Source organism: Mesoplodon bidens (assembly GCF_964165515.1).
Source record: "Mesoplodon bidens genome assembly, chromosome: 10".
Classification (NCBI taxonomy): Eukaryota; Metazoa; Chordata; class Mammalia; order Artiodactyla; family Ziphiidae; genus Mesoplodon; species Mesoplodon bidens.
The window spans coordinates 5,588,900-5,610,745 of record NC_138172.1 but is presented as its reverse complement, the minus strand read 5'-3'; the positions used below and the strand labels follow the sequence as shown (position 1 = coordinate 5,610,745).

Here is a 21,846-nt window from a genome sequence, read left to right as displayed (position 1 = left end):
TGTGGAAAACTACTAAGAAACAAATAACAGCTAATGTTCTGGTTTTCCAAATTAGAAAAGAGAGATTATTTTTGATACCATTGTAGAGATGGTTAGAACCTTTACAAGCTTTTTTGGGGAAAGAACTTAGTGTACAGTGAGAATGGGAAACTTTTCTGAGTTGTTCAGCATTTTGTCTCAACTGACTAGCACAATGCTTGGCATATGTATATATATACACACACACACACACACGTATATATATTTTATGTATAAGAAAACAATAGATTGCATGATCAAACCTTCGAATGGAAGAGTGCAAATTCAACAGCAGCTTCAAATTCTGATAAATGGAAGATTAATAAAAAGGTTCAATGAAGAAAGAAATACAAATCATTTTACTGGATTGGAAATGGTTATAGCAATTTAGGTTCCTTAAGCATTTGCCAAGATTATGGCAAAAAGGACTGCAAAATAAGAGCAGCAGAAACATCAGACTCTAACCACTACAACACTTCTGTTGAACTCTGAAATGCAAAGGTGAAGATTTATTTTTGGTCTCTCCTCTATCTATATCTGAGAAGAATTCCACATATTTCATTTGCTTTTCAATTTTTGTTGTAAACTATAGACTATTTGAGAGATTTTTCTACCATGAAATATACTCCAAAAAACGTGTTTTTAGAAAAAGGAAGAATATAAAATCCAAGCAAAAGATCTCATCTAGAGACCTCAATTTTAGCTTGTCTTCTCCTCAATCCTCTTTCCTCATTAGTCTGAGGTTTTCTGCAAAGATAATAAAAATATGACAAAGTCACATGTCTAGTCACATACTTATTCTTCTTTCTCAACTTCCCTCTTTATCTCATGCCTCTCCTGCACTGGAATTCTTTTACAACTTCTGATTATTTTTAAACAGTTGTACTAATAGTTCATCCCCCAAAGTTTTATTAATAGTTTGTTCCATATATTAGTTACTTCTGTCAAAAAAAAACTTTAGCCATCATTTAATTCTTTTTATTTTACTACCAAATGTCCCTTGCGTAATCTGCCTGTAACTCCAGACTTTGCAGCTTTCCACATACATTGCTTCACATTTTCCTATGAAAAAGATCATTTTTTTTAGAATTGACATTCTATAAATGTTATTTTTCTTACAAAAAATTCTGCTGAAGCTAAATTCACCCCCACCAAGAGCATCTGTTTAGGTAAACAAATCCTCAAATACACAATGTTTTCTGTTTGGTACAATTAGCAGTTTTGAGGAAAATAATTAATCAAGTAATTTTTAAAACTTGTAAATAGCTATAGTTTAATTCAAAATCATCAAGTTTTCAGTTAAGCACTGAGTTATATTCTGCAATATCTATTCTTCCATGTAAAAACTGTTCAGTATAATAAAACTCTGAACAAATACCTTATTACTAATAATTACTATCCCACAAATTCTATCATATTCATGCCAAGAATAAAACTTTCACTTTTGTGTATAGTAGTAAGTGGAAAAGTGGGCTTTAATTCTTTTCTCTAATTTAGGAAGACTATTTATTCAGTAGCTACATTTTTTTGGCGCTGCATGGGGATACAGGTGCAGTTCCTTTCTAGATTTCACATTGTCTGGAATGTTCCATGTCTTGATCCAAAATATACTTTATGTTCCACAAATGAGAGGAAGAGCTTGGAGGCCTGGATTATTTTTACAAAAGTAATTTTGTAATTTGTAAAAAGTGATTTACTTTAGAAAACTCAGTGTTTTACATATTTTATTCACATTTTCATGATCAGTGGGATACTGAGCTAAATATAAAAGTAATACATGAATTTCTGAAAAGTTCAGAAAATGTCAGGAAAAGAAAAATCACCAGTATTCCATACCCCAGAGATAAGACCATTTAACAATTTGGGGTATTTGTCTTCAGGTTGTTAGCTGATTTTAAATTTTATGAAAGTTTTGCATCTGCTTTTTAAATAATATTGCATGTCCTTTATTTACAACTTTTTAAGATGGGAAAACAGTTTTATTAGTTACTATTTCTCCTCAAAAAAGTCCTGGATTTAATTATGTGAAATGGGGAGGAGGGTTCAGAAATAAAAATATCTGTTGTGACCTAACAGAGGGAAGACCACCAAAGGGAGTTAGCCTAAAGACAGCATATGCAAATTGATGAGCCCTAAATACATAAAAACAGAGCTTACAGTGCTTTGAATTCCTGCAGATTGAAGTTGCTTAAATAAATTTCACTCTGTGAGCCCTTCTAATCCTTTCCAGTTTTTGGTTTGTTTTTTTGTTTGTTTTTGTCTGAACAGTTACTTATGAGCTTGGAAGTGTTCAGTAAAGTATTAGGTTGTAAGAAGTGTTCTTTGGTATCAGTATCCTAGGTTTAAATAATGAGTAATAATTGTTAAATATTTTCCAAATAACTTTTTAGTTTGAATAAATCATGGCAAATAAATTCTTTCCCTAAAAATATAGTAACCAAGTAATAGTGATCAAAGTCCAAGATATTTTATCCTATGATGTGTTTAGGGTTCATAAGCTATTTATTATGTTTCAATATTTAACTAATCATTTCTGAAGACAAACATTTACTTCCTTTCAAAATTAACTGAACAAACATGAAGTCTTGTTTAAGATTTAAATTGGGTGACCTGAAGCTTGTTATTTCTTTCTAAGACAGTACATTTAGGGTGGGTGCTGAGTTAACATGTTTATGACTTCCATTGGCATGCAAAATAGAATGTTTTGGGGGTTTGTTTGGTTTGGTTTTTGACAATCAATTCCATGCACTGATGGTCTGGTCTTAGAATTTTTCATCACAATTTTCAAAACTCAAGTTATTAAGATGACAGCACGTGTCACCCTTGCTCTTTTTGTTCACTAAACATTAGCTAATACTTTAAACTGAAAATTTTTTGCAAAGATCCAGAAGCACAGACAAGGGGACTATCTGTTGCCAAATATGATGGGATACATTGTAATCATATTTTCATAAATAACTTATAAATCTGTACTGCAATTTCCTAATACATATTACTTGATTTCTCAGGCAATTAGCTTCAGAAATTACATTCTCTCCCACAATGCAGAAAAATAATGTCACAAAGGTGAATTCTAAGATACATATTGACAATAAAGGGCCGTAAGCACACAGTGGGCAAAAGTCCTAGCAAACTTGAAAAATATTTAACTGAACAATAATGGAGCAATGCCAAATGCTAAAAGTCACCAGAGATAATTTTAATTGTTGTAGATATAATGGTGTTCAATGACAGCTGTTTGGGAACAAAAAGGTTATTTCCTGCAAATTTCAGTAAGTTTTCTCCTAAAATAAACTCTCATTGATTGTTAAAATTACCAATTGTCCTTAATGGCAAATGGACACTCAAATTGGCTAACTTTGAATATGGAGTCACTGCTACATGTTGATTTGTAAACACTATCTGGAGGAAAAATTAAAAAGACATAATGTAGCCCAGTGTTATTTCTCCCTATGGAGATATTACAGGACTCTTATGTAAGAGAAGTAGTTGAAAAAAATATCTAAAGCAAAAAGTACTTACGAACTGAATGTTGCAACTTTCCCAGTAAACACAGCTTCCTCTCTCCTTTCCCCTTGTCTTTTTTTGGAAATGACAAGAATAAGCTTTTTGAAAAACTGAATTTTGCTAAATTATAAATTAAAAATAATAATTATTTAACAAAAGAGATTTAACATATTAGTCAATAAAAATGTATTTTGTGAGCTGGCCTAACAGTACTAGAATAAGCTACTTTAGATGCTGTGCTTATTTATACAAATCTATTTTTGAGTTTTTTTGACATAAGGTTATAATTTTATACACTATACTTAATGGTCCAATGCTATTTTTTTGTCTTTATAAATTTTTAAAGTTTAACATCCACTTGAGTAAAAGTAATGTGGGGAAATATAAGGAGGGCACAGTTCTTTTTCTTAAATCTAGAGACATAGTCATTCAGTTCATTTATTATTAATTCATTTTATTTTGCTTCAATAGTTTTTCTAATTAAGAAAATGAATATGTATTCATTATTTTCTTAATTGGAAAGTTCAGAAAAAGATAAAGAATAACAATCACCTTGAACGCATCCTACTACCCAGCAATAACCACTGTTAAAACATAAACTTATTTTTCTCTAGGCATTTTTCTATACATGTGTATGTAAATATTTTTTTAAACAAGATGTATGTAGCATTTTGGGTTTTTATTTTAAAGATTTTAGTTATCAGTTTAACAATGATGAGAAAAGAACTGAAAAATTTAAAAAGAACCCCCATTGTCCTTAGGTACCATTAGAATTACCATTATTATTAGATATTTAAGAATTTTTTTTCTTTTATTTCATTCTGTTTCTGCATCATGGGATCCACAGCTTTCAATTATAACTTATTGTGGCTTGTCATGTAGTATCCTAGTATATTCTACTTAAGTATTCCTTTCAAGAATACTTAGTTTTGAACAAAATACTTATGTATGGTCTTATATATCAAAATAATGCATTAAATCTATGTTCTTAAAAGATGGAAAAGTTAAGAGGAAATTCCTATGAGGTTTAGTTTTCTCAAACATGAAATTAAACATGGAAGTAATTGAATATAATCACTAGTGTTTGTCAATCAAAAGTTTTAGAACTTAGGCATTTTGTTTCACTTACATAAGATACATTTTAAAATGTATTCTACATTGACTTTAAACAGAATAGATCCGTATGTTCTAACATGAAAGACCTTATTGAGTAAAAAATTCACAGAACAATGCATTTCAAATAATTTTTGCTAAACAACTATAAAACTGTGTGTGCTAAAGTCCATATGTACGTCTATATTTATGAAAATGCAAAAAACGCCTCAATCTGGGAAGGGAAGTGGAAGTGGGGAGGAAGTAAGAGGGAACTTTTACAGTTTATTCTAGATATTTCTGTATTCCCTTCAACAAAAATCCTGCATTACTGCTGTAATTATTTTTAAATGGAAGAAATTAGAGTGACCTAACATCCTTTCACCATTTATACTGGCCCTTCAGTGCTCTGAATTCTAGTCACTTCTGTAACCAGCTAATCTCTCCTAAGAAAGTTGAAAGCTCCTAGGGGAGATACATGCATGGTACTTTGCATTTTCCCCACAGCCCTGGCACTAGCGCCTTGGCACAGGAAGTCCTAGTGTGTCTGTCTTGAATGTATAAAATAATGACCTAGACTATGATTTTTTTAATTTTTATTTTATATTGGAGTATAGTTGATTAACAATGTTGTGTTAGTTTCAGGTGTACAGCAGAGTGATTCAGTTATACATATACACGTATCTGTTCTTTTCAAATTCTTTTCCCATTTAGGTTATTACAGAGTATTGAGCAGAGTTCCCTGTGCTAAGCAGTAGGCCCTTGTGGGTTATCTTTTTAAAATACAGCAGTGTGTACATGTCAATCGCAAACTCCCAATCTATCCTTCCCCCCCCACCATTCCCGCCTGGTAACCATAAGTTCGTTCTCTATGATTTAGAAGCCACCAGCGCAGCAAAACTATGATCTTTTGGAGAGGAATCTACAAAGAGCTCTGGTAGGTCTCGGTAGGCAATTCATAGTAAGTCCTTTGTAAACTAAACACATTGAATTTTATTGCCCTTTCTAGTATAATTACTAGAAGCTCAGTTTAAATAAAGTTTAACCACACATGGCATATTTTTTTTGAAAATAAGATTTGGGAGAAATGAAAGCAGTGAATTCTAGTACCACAGCAGGATCACCTAGGAGCTCTAAAATGGGCACCAATTTTTCTGTTACGAAAGAAAGGACTCTGGGCATTCCACAGGAGCACAGAAGCTGATGGAAGGAAATAAGATGCTAGATTTTATAGTGTGAACATAGGAAGGAAGGTGTAAATGGGGCCTATCCCTGACTGTTAGTATTGATCTTAAACCTAGATAGATAGGGCCGAGTTTGATATAGTGACTACAGTTGTGAATTGTAGTGAAATAAGAAATTCAGTCTACTTCATCATGAATTATATTAATGGATTCCAAAGTGAGAAAAAACTGGATGGACACTTACTGCAGGTGATTTCTTTCATAAAACATACTGATACAGTACCAAATAGCTTCAGTTATTCAAGCTGAGAGCCTCTTTCCAGATATGTTGGTTTTTTTCCCCCCAGATCTGTTCTGATCTGCCACAGAAATAGAAGTCTGGCTAGAAATGCATCAAGCCCTTCATTCTGGAGACTTCAGTGTCTTTCTTTTCACTAGCTCTTTCTCCTCAGCTTATCGTCATGTGCAAACCTCTGTCATCTTAAAAAACAGAAATAAAAACCACCTTGTTTAGACTCAGCTTCTCCTTTGTAAAATCAACCCTCTTCCCTCCACAAACAAACATCTCAAAAGAGCTGTCTACATTCATTATCTCCACTTTTTCACTACCATTGGTAACCAGCAGTAGCTGAGAGGCTAGACCCCAGAGTCAGGTAGAGCTGAGTTATCTTTCATCTGTGGCAGGCTAGTTGTATAACTCTGGTCAAGGCCTTTCAGTGCCTCCATTTACTCATCTGTAATATGAGGATGATGCATTAATACCTCAGAGAGCTGTGGTGAAGGTTAAACAGCACGATACCTTACAATGCCAGGCGCATAGTAGTTGCTCAGTAAATGTTCCTGAGCGACACGGGCTTCTACCTCCCTCTCCTCTTTCACCCAAGTCACCAGGCCCATCTTGACTGACATCTCTGTACCCTCTGAGAGTACTGTCTGCTCTCTTCCTTTGACCTTCACTGTACCAGGCAGTTCTCATTTTTCTTTTTTCCACCTCTCCAGATGCTCCTTCGCAGATTCCCTCTGTCCCTTACAAGCTCATGTTCTGCAGAGATTTCTCCTCAGCCTCCTCTTCTTCTTGTTCTCCCTGGCAGTCCTTTCACATCAAAGGCCTCATTTGCTAGTGTACGATGACAACTCCACGTTGTTTTTCCATTTGAGATTCCCTTCCAAAGTTACAGGAGTGGGGAGCCTATCGTCCATGACATCTTCACTTGGATACCCGCCCCCACCAACAAACACCGAAAACTCAGCATGTCCCAAATGCAGCCGATCAATTGCTCAGGTTGGAGCAAATCTTTTTTTTAAAAGGTCTTGTACTCTACCTCCTAAATGTTTTTGTACGGCTGCATCATATTCATCCTTCAAGATTAAGGTCAGATATTACATCTATGGGGAGCCTTCCCATTTACTACTCCCCTCTCCAACCTGAGTTAGATTCCTCCCCTCTCTATGTACCCCCCAGCACTATATAACACCTCTTTCATTGCACTTACCCGTTGTGTTCTAATTTTCTTTAGCTTGTCTGCCTCCTCTACAGGACAGTGAGCTCCCTAAAAGCAGAATTTTTGTCTTTCAGCTAACACAGTGTATTTGACAGTGAACCTACACCAGCCTCCCCTCCCACTGCCCCATTCAGCTTGGTTAATTCTTCTGCTATCTCAGGCACACTGTAAAACAGCCTAGAATTTAGCAAAATGATGGGGAGAAGCTCGGTGACATTACAGCTTGCAAAATAGTAAATCTGTTCCTAGATAAGTAAGAGTTAACTATATACTAAAGTTCAAGGGAGCCTTGCCAAGTCAATAAATTACTTGGTGTTTACTGAATACCAACTGTTTTCCCCATATACTGAATATGTTTACTATTTCCATTGCTTACATTTCTTACTGAGGGTAATTGAAATTTTTTTATTTTATTTTCGTGAGAAGGAAGAGATTCTTTCGGTAAGAAATCATCTTAAATGATGGCCCTCAAATACTTGAAGAGGTAATTCTATCCTGATGGGGACTTGCACTCTGTAATTCACATGACGGAGAAAACATTAAAAATCTGGCCTCATATTTGAGTTCTAACACAATTTTTCAGTTTACTACTACTGACCATTATAGCAATGGTTCCCAAATTTTAATGTGCATAAGAAGTACACCTGTGTCAGGGAAGGAGAGAAAGGACCAAGACTGGGAATGATGATGAGAATTTGGCATTATTTGAAATCTTTCCACTTTTTTAGAAAATTAATTAATTTATTTATTTTTGGCTGTGTTGGGTCTTCATTGCTGCCCATGGGCTTTCTCCACTTGCAGCGAGCAGGAGCTACTCTTCGTTGCGGTGCGCAGGCTTCTTATTGCAGTGGCTTCTCTTGTTGCAGAGCACGAGCTCTAGGCACGCAGGCTTCAGTAGTTGTGGCACGCAGGCTCAGTAGTTGTGGCTCGCGGGCTCTAGAGCGCAGGCTCAGTAGTTGTGGTGCACAGGCTTAGTTGCTCCGCCGCATATGGGATCTTCCCGGACCAGGGCTCGAACCCATGTCCCCTGCATTGGCAGGCAGATTCTTAACCACTGCACCACCAGGCAAGTCCTGAAATCTTTACACTTTTTTAAAGAAAATTTTGTTCACGTACAATTTGTGTAGTTAAAAATAAAACTTAAAATATCATCCATGAGCTCAACCAGGTGAAATCTTGGATTCCACCTTTTTAGGATTGGAAACAAAGAAGCACAAAACAGAAACATTAAGTGTTTGATGTGCAGCCAGATTTGAGAACCACTGATTATCTATTTTCTATATGGAAACACTTTGAGTAATCATGGAAGTTAGCGGTAAATACTCTTTCATAAACAAACAAACTGGCAAAGTAGACAAAAAATTGCTGAAGAGAATTAGCAGCTACAAATACTTAACACCAAAATAATTGTTAGTTTGCCAGAGTTGTGGGATTTATTTTAGAAGTAGTCACTAATTATATCACATTTTTTACATCAGCTTCTCTTTTTTCTCTAATGGTAGAATTAATGACCTATTAAATTCTATGGTTATTTCTCAAAGTGTCTAATCTTTAGGTATCACAAATAAACAAAATTGCTCTTATTCATTGGTTCATTTACTGATATTTATTGAGTACCTACTATATGCCAAGCACATAAGTACTCTGTATGTAAAGTACCAGGATTTGGGGGTTCTTCCTGTTTGGAATAGAATGTTATTTTGAACATAATAATAATTCAATAAATGTGTGTTGACTCACTGATTAAATTTAGTGTAGAAAATACTATTATTTGAGCTCTTTTGAAATCTATACAAGAATGCCGTCAGAAAAGTTACATTGTTAGAACAAGTAAGTATCAGGAAATCCTCTTAGTAGTGGTGGTGTCAAACATAAAAACTGTATTGGAGGACCATAATGTAAAGTTGAACAATACACCAATTCCTTTTTAAACAAAAAAGGCAAGTTTAAAGGAACTGTATGACAACATTTAAACTAGAAATGTACTTCTTAAGCTTAATCAGATGTTTCAACCCAATGTGCAAAGAGTGTTCTCGTCTGGAAAATAATCCACTATAGTATTAGAGTAAAATGAAGTGCTTGACTTTTTTTTTTTAATTTTATCAATTTTTTAATTGAAGTATAGTTGATTTACAATGTTGTATTAATTTCTGCTGTACAGCAAAGCGATTTGGTTACACACACATATATATATATATACATTCTTTTAAAAATACTCTTTTCCATTATGATTTATCATAGGATATTGAATATAGTTTTCTGTGCTATACAGTAGGACATTGTTGTTTATCCATTTTATATATAAAAGCTTACATCTGCTAATCCCAACCTCCCACTCCATCCCTCCCCCAACCCCCTCCCCCTTGGCAACCACAGGTCTGTTCTCTATGTCTGAGAGTCTGTTTCTGTTTCATAGATAGGTTCATTTGTGCCACATTCTAGATTCCACATATAAGTGATATCATATGGTATTTGTCTTTCTCTTTCTGACTTATGAAATGCTTGACTTTTAATCCAAGATAGCAAACTAAGTACATATATTTACCAACTGTCCCTACTCCAAAAGCCCCGGCAAATGGTTAAGGCCACTGTTAGTCTATAAGTCACCTTTGTGTGAATTAGAAGAAAGACACCTCTTCTTTCAGGTAGAATGAGTGCATGGCTAGGACTTCAGACCCTCTTTGTCCACTTGGCTAGCCCTTTTGGGCAGAGTTATAACCTGCCCAGCAGTCTGCTGCAGCCCTGGAATAAGAGAATGACAAAACAAGGTAGGTGGCTGAAGAAAAGAAGAAAACTTGCTGGTTGTTATTTGGTAAGGGAAGGATATAAATAATCATCTTTTTCTCCATTTTTTTACTTGAGATATAATCCACATACTGTAAAATTCACCCTTTTAAATGTACAATTCAGTAGGTTTTAGTATATTTAACAAAGTTGTGCAACTGTCAGCACTGTCTAACGGGAACATTTCATCACCCCCCAAAAAAACTGTACTCATTAATAATCATTCCTGATTTTCTCCCCACAACCCCAATCCCCTGGCAACTGCTAATTGTCTTTCTGTCACTATGGATTTGCCTATTCTGGACATTTCATATAAGTGGAATCATACAATATGAGGTCTTCTGTGACTGACTTTTCACTTAGCATAATGCTTTTGAGGCTTATACTTGTAGTATTATCAGCACATCATTCCTTTTAATGGCTTAATAATATTCCATTGTATAGATAGACCACATTGTGTTTATGCATTTATCAATGGATAGACATTTGGATGGTTTCCACTTTTTGGCTACTATGAACAGTACTCCTATGAACATTGGTATACAAGTGGCTTGACTTTTTACAAGAAGCTTATATCACTTCTATAACATTTTAAATAATTAAAAAGAAAAAAGTCACAATTTACATAAAAGTCCAAGGCTGTGATTTCTTTTTCTTTTCTATTTTGTTTTTGTTTTTCCTCTTAGATTTAAGTATCCTTCCATTATTTGGTTGTACTGACTTTTGTTGCCCCTATATTATAATTGTCATTAATTTTGTGGTTTGTAAATGTTGTATTTGTTTTATACAACATTGCCTCTTTAAACACACTACATGATACATAGATTTAAAAATTGGGGGTGGGGGGAATGTCTAGTGATATTCTAGGATTAAATATAATAATTAAAAAATTATAGTGAGACTTTTGTTCTGTAGAACCAGACTAAACTTTGCCCTAAATGCTAATAATTTGATTTCTGTCATTAATAAATTATGCAAATCTAGGTCACTGCAATTCCATTTGGCAGGAGAACACTTAAAGACGTCAACTAAATTTATCTTTTTAAAGCCCTGTACATGGAAGAATCAACTTCTTACTACCACAGGAATAAAATAATTTTTAAAAAATTCTGCATCCTAGGTGAAGGTATGCAGAAATTGACCTAAAAGAATTGATCTACTGAAATTTTACTGTGAGAATAAATGGGTAATTATAGGAGATTAAAATCAGAAAAATACTTTGGGGAGGAAAAAATATCCATGTGTCTATGTTACAGTGGTAGGAAGAGTGGCTGCCAGACATAATATCAATAAACAAAGCCCTTTGGTAAAGCATACACATCTGCCAACTCTCTCCGTACCTCCTCCCACTAGTGTACAAAAGTTTCTAAACATATAAATGCAATTCAGGATCAACCTACCAGTTACTTATTTAAAATGCAGTAAAAATGCAAAACAGAAGGAAGAAGTCTACGCCGGGCCAAAGTGTCATCCCCAGAAAGTGGCTCCAAATTTCCTGTCTTGGATGCATGAAAAATGCTCCTTTAGGTGTCAGTGCCAGGGCTGGCCAGCTAGAGACTGGCGAGAGAGCTGTGGGGATGGCCAGGGCAGCAAGAAGTCTGTTGCTATCTTAGTTCGCATCCTTATACCTTAAGACATTTCAGACGTAGGCACCTGAGTTCCTGAAAACCTCTTCTGTAAAAAGGAATAAGGGAAATTATATTACTGGAATATCACCGTGGAAACAAAATAGCTGAAATCACTCTAATAGAAAGCCCAGTTCCTCAGCCTTCTGCTCAAACTTCCCTGTCCTCAGTCTGCTCAAAAGAGAAATTGTGTATCAATAGTAGCAGTTCCTTGTATCAAGAGCAAAGTTGGTGCATGGGTCCAAATATTCAAAATAAAGTTATGTTCATAAAAACAGAAAGGCTTGTGGCTACGTAAGTAAGGCTCAGGTCAGTAGCTGAGCCTGAGAATTTACATAAATGATATTCATCAACTTTGTAGACATCATGAAGGATGAAAATACAACCTCTAAAGGTGACTGAATTTATGGCATTACTATTTTTTCAATAATAAAAATGTACGCCATATGTTAGGCATACCATCAGCCAGGGCTACAACAGCAAGTAAAAAAATCCCTGCCTTAGGGGCCGTATGGGAAATCTCTGTACCTTCCTGTTAATTTTGCTGTAAACCTAAGGCTGCTCTAAAATTATAAAGACTTGGAAAAAAAATGCTGCCTTCATGGAGTTCACATTCTAGTGTGGGGAGAGAAACAGTAAATAAATAAAAGTTTTAAAATATAATTTCAGGTAGTGATAAGTGGTAGGAAGAAAAATAAAACTCTTAAGAGAATAAAGAACAATAGTGATGGAGGACCTCTTGATGAACTGACATTTGAATTATTTACTTAATAGTAGGCTTGGGTTGCAAGTTAAACACTTGGCAATCAATCATTCAACAAACATTGTCCACTTATTTGGTTTCAGGCCTTGTAGGGCAACAGGTCATGGGTGTAAAAAGATCAATAAGGCCTGGCTTCTGCTGTCAAGGTGCTTACATCTTAGTAAGGGAAGATAGACACTTCATGGGCACACAAGCGTTGGGGTTTTCTGTTTTTTGTTTTGGAGGTTTTGTTGTTGTTAGCAACTGAAGTACCATAACTGCCTTTCCCCAGGTCCAAGCTCCTTGCCCATTACTCAGCCTGGACACGGCATCTATGTCCTCAGGTCGCTCAACTCCAGAGTGTGCAGATGGCGGTCCTTTGAGCAGTGAACGCGTTTTACAACTCGCCCACGATAGACGTTAAGAGTTGAAAAAATTTCAGCAGAGAAACTTTTCTGATCAATCCAAAATCTACCAGGGCAAATTGTTTGAACCAACTTTTAAACAGAAGACTTAAGGACAACATTTTAAAACAGTTTGAATTGTTTATGATGAAATTCATTTGGGGGATTTACAGAATTATACAGAAGAGGGAGGCAGGTGAAGGTATAGGTGAAACAGGATTAGACATAGACTGAAACTGGGTTATGGGCACAAGGGGTATTCATTACAGTATTCTATCTACTTCTGTATGTGTCTAATGTTTTCCATCATGAAAAGGTTTTGTTTTTGTTTTAGTTTTATGTGACAAAGCCTAGGACCCATAAGTTCACATGCATATCATGAGAAAACCATTCTCATACAGATATCTGGGGTTCATAGCTATTTCAAAATCTACTTATTTGACTAGTGATTTTTTTCTTATAAGAAAGAGAGTAGCGTATTCATGTAGATTGATGACTAAATATGACACATATATGAAAAAAACCCCTCAATTTAGCATCCAAACTGTGTTTTAATACATTAGTGAGTGACTTTCAGAAAAAAATATTCTCATTGCTTTCACATAGTTGATAAACAACATTTATCGAGTTCCTACTAGGAGCCTGACTTGGCATTTTCTCATGTTATCTCACTGATGAGATTATGAGAATATATTTCCATTTTATAGATGAGAGAACTAAGCCTCAGAGAGGGTGAGTCTCCTGCTCAAGGTCACAATAAGCAGAGATAAAAAATCAGGGCTCTTTCCATTCTATCACTGCTTAATTAAAACCAAACTCTTGAAAAGAAAAGACAGATAGAAGGTAGGACAATTTTCCTGAACTGAAAACTCTGCCAGGCATACTCTTCTTCCTAATAGCTACCTCCTACCTCTTGATACTTACAAGCCAGTCTGGTATGCAAAATACATCAATTTCTGAGGGAAAAAGTGAAGAAAAACTGATAAAGCAGGGCAAAAACCTCTTTTTTAAATTTCCTGAATATCAAAAGTATTTTTGAACCTTTAAAAGATATTTTCAAACCATTAAAGCTTTAAAATTTAAATAGTCTAATTCAAAACTATTGAAATTACCAAATGGAATTTCCTTGGAATTAAATATTATTATTAATTTCATAGGTGCTTACAGATTATGAGAAATAAAATATTTTCGAAAATAGGAGTCGTCTCATTCAATATTAAAGAAAAGCATATTACTGAAGAAATGGCCTTAAAATTATGTCTCTTTCAGTTCTTTCAAATTATCTAAAAGAAAACTCTAAATTGGGGTATTAAGAGAAAATAAAATATGAATTGGCATATATCTTCCATGTTTTTTATTTTGAACCAATACATAGCTATATTACATTATAATCTAATGATTTGTGTATAATCAAGTATTTATTAAAATATTCCAGCAATTATTTTTATATAGGCAATCACTCAAAACAGAAAGAGAATGTAAGTTAAGCAGAGATGTATAGTGAAAGGATCAGGCAATTGGAAATCAGAAGAAATGGGTTACAAGTCTGGCTTTGGTAATTAAGACCTTATAAAAATGAGCAAGTCATTTGGTGAGTGGCAAGATAAGACAGAATAGCAAGAGTAGGAGAAAAGGACCTTAATAAAATTCAAAGTATAATTGGGAGATTGCAGGTAACATTTCATAACTAGACTTAAAAATCATATGTGGGAACACAACAGAGTCATTCACAAAGTAGATGTGTGTGCGTGTGTGCGTGTGTGTGTTTGTGTGCGCACGCTTAACCTGTCCAACATGTTGAACTGGTTATCATTTTTTTTAAAATTTTAAATTAAGAGCATCTCAATCTCCTGAGAAGTTATGGTGTCTAGAGACTGAGAAATGGTATCTCAGAGGAGAAAATGTCAGAGCTATGACTGCGCACAGCTGCTGTAAATAAGTGACCCTCCCCCCGCCCCCACTGGATGACTGGAAATACAGCACATTAATTTTCCTAAACTCAATCTGCAAAATGGTTACATGTCATTCACTATTGATGCCAATGCTGTTTTGCTGAATGCTTTGAAAATAAAATTTTTGTCATGATTTAAAATGTTTCCCTTTAAAAATAATATACCAGTGTTTAAAAATACCTGAGGTCCGTCAGTAGGGCTAGTTTAAGTATAGTTGGAGTAAACTGGGAATCAATTCAGTTAAGGCCAACTCCCACTACTAGACCTGTACTTCCTTCCCAGTATAATAAACACAGTATGCAATTATGAACCTGGGAACAAAGTTCCCCTAGTTGGAAGAAAAGCAAATATGTCTGCAAATCTCAAATGAGATTAACAACTGAGCATTAACTGCAGAAAAATAAGTGCCTCAGGACCAAATCTCAATATTTGGAAGAAGCCCTTGTGGTTGGGGAAAAGTGAACCAAGGCACAATCTTTCATCTCTAGAAGCTAAATGTGGATGGAACTGCATGTGTGCACTGTTGCAGGGTGGAGACCATGTGCTATTTATCATATTGTCCCCAGGACTTAGCAGAGGGCCTGGCACAAAATAAGCACTCAGTAAATGTTTGTGGAATGAAAGAATTCTGCATTATAGTTTATACAGTGTTTCTCCAGCTTTTGAAAATGCGGCCCCACAGTAAGAAATACATTTTACACCAACTCCTGGTACATACAAATACACACACACGCACACACATAACACAAAAGTTATGAAGCAACACTTTAGGGGAAGAATTCTGATAGTTTCTGTTCTCTTGTGTTCTGTATTATTTGACTTATAAAAAAAATTTGGTTATGACCCAGTAAACTGATTTCATAATCCACTAATAAATCAAGACCAGTAGTTTAAAAAATAGATTTATGCTATTTCTATTTCTATTGCTTAACTTCTTACATTTTTAGGCTTTACTAACTATAGATCACTTTTTAAAATGACAATTTTTATTGCTGTATAGTTAGTTTACACTGTTGTGTTAGTTTCAAGTGTATAGCAAAGTATTCGGTTACACATTTATATATTCTTTTTCAGATTCTTTTCCATTATAGGTTATTACAAGATATTGAGTATAGTTCCCTGTGCTATACAGTAGGTCCTTGTTGTTTACCTATTTTATATATAGTAGAAAATCGCTTTTTTTTTTAATCTGGAAGAAAGTTTAGAAAGTATTCAGATCAACTCTAAAATGTTGCACCAGTTATAAGCTCACTGTGGTGGGATTCCATTTAGTCAATATTGTTGAATTATGACTATTTCTCCATGAAAAGCAGATTGGCCCTACCTCACACCATATACAAAATTTAACTCAAAATAGATCATAGACCTAAATGTAAGAGCTAGACCTATAAATTTGTGGCCACCAGAGGTGGGAGGAAGGAGAATTAAAGGAGGGTGGTCAAAAGGTACAAACTTCCAGTTATAAAATAACTTAGTACTAGAGATGATGGATTTTCACTAAACTGATTGTGATAATCATTTCATGATGCATGTAAGTCAAATCATTATACTGTACACCTTACACAGTGCTGTATGTCAATTATATCTCAATAAAACTGGAAGAAAAATAATTTAGTACTAGAGATATAATACACAACATGATAACTATAGTTAACACTGCTGTATGATATATAGGAAAGGCGTTAAGGATTAAAGCCTAAGAGTTCTCATCACAAGGAGAAAAAATTTTTTTCTTTTCTTTTTGTTGTATCTATAAGAGATGATGAATGTTAACTAAATGTATTGTGGTAATCATTTCACAAACCATCATGCTGTACACTTTAAAATTATACAGTGATATATGTCAATTATTTCTCAATAAAAGTGGGGGAAAAAACTCTGTCAAACTAAAAATCATTGGATTGTACATTTAAAATGTACTGTATTTAGGGACTTCCCTGGCTGCCAGTGCAGGGCACACGGGTTTGAGCCCTGGTCTGGGAAAATACCACATGCCATGGAGCAGCTAAAGCCGTGCGCCACAACTACCGAGCCTGCGCTCTAGAGCCCGCGAGCCACAGCTACTGAGCCCATGCACCTAGAGCGCAAGCTCTGCAACAAGAGAAGCCACTGCAATGAGAATCCCACGCACTGCAAGGAAGAGTGGCCCCTGCTCACCGCAACTAGAGAAAGCCCACATGCAGCAATGAAGACCCAACGTGGCCAAATATATATATATATATATATATATATATATATATATATATATATATATATATATAAATTTATTTTTTTTAAAAAAAGAAGAAGAAGTGGGATGCATGCAGCACTTCTATGCTGGAGTGTAGAATGATAAGTCGTGTCAATCCGACTACCTAAATGGCAGGCAAGGAAATGGTGTTTTTCAGTGATAAATAAAATGGTCCTCTTTGAAGTCCCTATTCAGCTGTGGCTCTTAACTTCCTATTTTATGGGACAGGTGGAGGGCATGAATCTATTGAATTAAGCTCTGAACCTTCTCCGAGGTGATAACCATCCTCATAATGTTTTACTTTAAACTGCAAACAAGGACCAGCTGCTGCGTAGAGGAAAAAGAACTAGCCATCCCCAACCAATTAAGACGCTAAAGGACTGGAGCAAGTAATCCTGGGCAAGTAATTGATAAGCTTCTTAAAATAACAGTTTTTATGCACCTTTGCTCCCCAAGGACTGCCAGGCCCAGAACAGGATGTTCAGTAAATGGGATTGGAAAAAGGTAAGGAAAGTCAGGCCTCAAGTCCAGAAGACTAGGGGGCTTTCTGGCTGGGCATCTATCAACCCCCTTTGGACGGGTCACGATAAAGGGAGCGGCAGGAAACGAAGCTGCCCAGAGTCCACCTGGTCCATGCACGAGGAAGCTCGACCCCAAACTGCTCCTCAAACTGCAAACTTAAGATTCCCATGCCCCACGTCCCGCCCCAGCCTCGCACCATATGACCGAGTCCCTCAGCGTAAAAAACACTGCTGAAGAAGTTTAAAAATTCTGTCAGAGGTTAAGGAATACTTTAAATTTTTGCAATTAAAACTTTGTCGCTCTAAGTGAATAATGAATACCAGTGGGAAGTACAAATGCGAAAGGGGGGGAGCAGAAAGTGTGCAGCGCCATTGGGTATGGGATAAAAACCAGGTGATCCTAAATATGCTCTTCTTTCTTTTTCTTTTTTCTTTTTTCTTTTTTTTTTAAGAATGTCATCGAAAAGAACTTGAGGAAAATAAAAAAACAAAACACCCGCGGACCACTGTGCGAAGGCGAGACCCGCGGGCCTGGAGAGGCAGGGCAGCTCCGGAACTCCACACCTCGGCTCTCCCCGACGTGACCGTGGGCATCTTCCTGGGCTCCGGCCGGTCCCTCCTCAGGGAAAATGGGACCATTTCTGGGTCGCCTCCCAGCGGCGGCTGTGAGGAACAAGCGAGGCCGGGCGCAGAGTAGGCGCTTCAAGGAAGGTGGGCGCGGCGAGCAGGAGTCCTACTGTGCGCGGGGCGGCGGCGCCCCGGCCGCTCCCCTCCCCCGCGAACGCCCGCCCGCCCCGCGCCCCCGCCCCCGCCCGCCCCCGGCCCGGCCTGGCTCAACGGCTGCAGGCGGGGCCGACCGCACTCGGAGCCCGAGCCGGAGCCGCCGCCTGGGGTGCTGGGTCGGCCACCCGGACACCGGAGCGGACCGCCAGGCCACCGCCGCAGGTCAGAGTCGGGCTGCCAGGGGCGCTCGGGGCAGCGGCGCCGGGCGAGTGCCCGTGGGCGGAGGGGCTCGCCGAGGGGCGCGGGGCCGCGGAGGGACTCGCGCTGAGGCGCGCTCCGGGGGGCAGGGGCCGACGGGCTCTCGGACGGAGGGGCCCCGGGCGGTCGGGTCGTGGTCCGAGGGCACCGGGGCTGACAGGTCCCGGCCGAGGGTCGCGCCCTGAGGAGACGTCCCGGCGCAGGGCTAATACACAGGCGGCGGAGGGCACGGGCTGCGCGCGAGGCGCGCGGGGGAGAGCGGCGGTCCACGCACCGGCGACGGAAGCCCGTGCGCCCCGCGCGGCCGGGACGGGCCCCTCGGCGCGCGCCTGACCGGGAGTCTGAGAGAACCCGGGTCTCCGAGCCCCGGCGAAAGTGCGCAGGGTCCGAGAGCTGCTCCCGGGGTACTTCGGGGCCGGGCACGGGATCCCGTGCGGGTGCGTCCCGCGGCGACGGAGTCCGGCTCCAGCACCCAGACAGTGACCATTGCGGAGTCGTGATGACAGTTAAGCTAGGGGCGCACTTGGGGGTCACCTAGCCTCGGTGCCCTTAAGCACTTTGCTGGCGGTGAGCCGAGTGGAAGGGCCGGGGATGGGGGCTGGCTTGCTGGGGGGCAGGGGATGGAGAGCGCGGCCCCCTCCCACCCCCGCAGTGGTCGGGAAGATGGCCTGCCGGCGCCTTGGTTCCTCCACGTGCCAGGCTCGACTCCTGCTCTTCGGAGCCTGACTGGGGTAGGTGGAGGTAGGGCAGCTTAACCGAAGTCTCTGGTCCCTCGGTGTAAGGGGTGGAAAGTGGGTGTGTATTTGTGGTACTTTCTGTCTCGGTATTTGGGGAGGAGCCTGAGGTAAGGAGGCAGAAACTGGGAGTAACCTATCTGCTGGTTTTATATAAGGTCACTTGTTAGGTAAAGAAGGGGCCTTTACCTCTGCTGGTGATCAGAAGGCTGCGTTTCTAAATTCTTCTTAACTCCCATTGCTTAGGTGAGTCGTCTTACTGTAACTGCACCTTGTTGAAATGTGTTGGTGATGCGTCCAGAATTTGCAAGATGATGATCATGGTGATCGTGGTGATGATATTATATCGTTATTATTTTGTTGTGCTCTTGTTTTACCGCGAGAATTTAATTCACTTGGGTCTGAGAATAATGGTTGGGAAAATAGTGTCAATTATTTTAGGAAGCATAAAGTAAAAAAAAAAACTAGTCTGTCATGAAGAAGCTGAAGTTTTCTTCTTTTCCTTTCAAAATTGGGGTCAAAATGTAAAATTAATTTGTATAGATCATCGTCTGAAAGCAAAACCAGGCAAGATGACTAACTGAGTTGTATGAAAAACTCGATTTTAAAGTACATTATTTTCATGTTAACTGTTTTTATCACTCATGAAACAAATTGTAACTGGAGTTATTGAGAGAGCAATGACTAACACCCTTTAGAAGGAGCTGGGCAGATCGTGGACAGATCCCAGGTATTCGGTGGCAGTCTTCTTGTTCATAGCTAAGTGATCAATCGCTGACTGAAAACAGGACCTCCTGATGGTCTAGATGATTTAGAAAACCCTTTTGGAATAGAGACTGACATAGGCACTCACTGCAGCTTCTTTCTAAAGAAATACCTTCCACTCCTATGAAAGTTCTGTAGAAAATACTCAGAGATGCTACCAGTTAGCTTTTGCAGTGATATTTCAAAAGATCTTTTTCAAGTTTGAAAACAATTTTTGTGTTGTCTGTTTTCAATCAGATTCACCCTGAAGTTAATACGGCACCATAGTATTCTTTAATATACAAAATTGTAAAATGAATGCTGTTAGCTAAAAAGGGAGGTTTGTTACAAAAGCATCCATCTTTGTCTTAATGTGTACTTCTCATCATTCTCCTTTATTTAAATTATAATGATATTTGACACTTCACTTGGCGATGATTATATCTTAAATTTAAAGGTTTTAGAATCAATTAGTGACCGACTGCTCAATCTTTTGCAAATCAGTGGAAGGGGGGAAAAACCTGGTGATTTAATTTTTAAATCAGAACTTTTTCGTGTTTAAAAGTTTGTTTCTTGCTTTTATGATAACTGCTATGAAAACATGGCATCAGTGAAGTATAAAGTTTTGGAGAAATCCAGGCCAAGTTTTTTGGGCACTTTTTTTCATTCTTTTAAATTTAAAAGAATATAATTTCTTTTTTAAATTAAAACTAAAATATCCACCAGCGTCATATTCTTTATTAAACATAGAATACCTTGAAAATAGTTTTGCAATTGGCATTTTTAATAATTAAATACACTATTTTCTTTGAAGGGACTAGTTTCCTTACTGTTCGTTTCTTTGTATATTTTTCAGAACTACATTTTGAAAACCATTAAATTGTAATTTTTTAAAAAATCACAATATTAATTCCAAAATCCCTGTGACATTAAAGTTGTATTGTTCCTGTGTATTAAAATTTATACAGGGAAAAAAAGTATGACTTTAGGATTATGCATTAGAAATAATACATTACTGATCACAGCTAATTGCTCTTAGTAAGTTATATGACTATAAACAAATGCTTCTTTTTCTCTTCTGTAATTCTCTGAAAATAAGGATGTTTGCCACTAACCCTAATTATCAAGATCATTATGTATTCGAAAGCTGTGTGAGTGGCACAGCTGTGGAAACACACACAAGTATTAATAATACATTTCATTTAGTTTTCAAATTGTGAAATGGTTTTTAATAACGGGAGACTTTCATGAAAACAATATTAAAATAATACTTTACAAATGTTTTATATATCCTGGTCTATTACTTTCTCTTCTTTCATAGGATTTATATATGCCCGATGGGTAAGACAGAAAATGTTGGTCATTCTAATTTGTGGGTGTTCTGCTGAATTCACTGTCACTTGAACTTGGAAATATAATAATGCCATAAGGTGTGGCATATATACCGGAAGAATTTTTTGGTCTCGTAGGATTCCACTAAATAAATATCAGCTGTAGAGGATTTTTTTTTTAATCACTAATCAAGAAAACTTGTTATAAGTCACCAGTCTATAGGCGTAAACATATGCCCCCTGACGCCTTCAAAATTGTCAAACTGAACTTCTAACTTGCTTTTCTTATTTTTCCTAACAGATCTCCTCATGAGGGTAGCTGACCTCTCTTAAGGCCCTGTCCCTTTCTCTCTTAAGGCCTAAAAGCAACAAAAAGGGCAGCGACTTAAAATGCTTATTACAAAGGTCCTTTGAAACCGATCTAATTTGACTCCACAAAAGTACAGTAAGATCTGTAAATAACCACCTTGCTAGCATAGATAGCCCCAGTGTATC

The 21,846-nt window shown here is 37.5% G+C and overlaps 1 protein-coding gene across 1 annotated transcript in view; it reads left to right on the top strand.

Moving 5' to 3' along the window:
- Positions 1–18,423: 18,423 nt before the first annotated feature.
- PPARG (peroxisome proliferator activated receptor gamma) overlaps positions 18,424–21,846 on the top strand; it is a 131,724-nt gene continuing 128,301 nt past the window's right edge. Inside the window, exon 1 of the mRNA XM_081246425.1 lies at positions 18,424–18,506. The gene's annotated coding sequence lies outside the window, so the exon portion shown is untranslated. The remainder of the gene's footprint in view (positions 18,507–21,846) is intronic.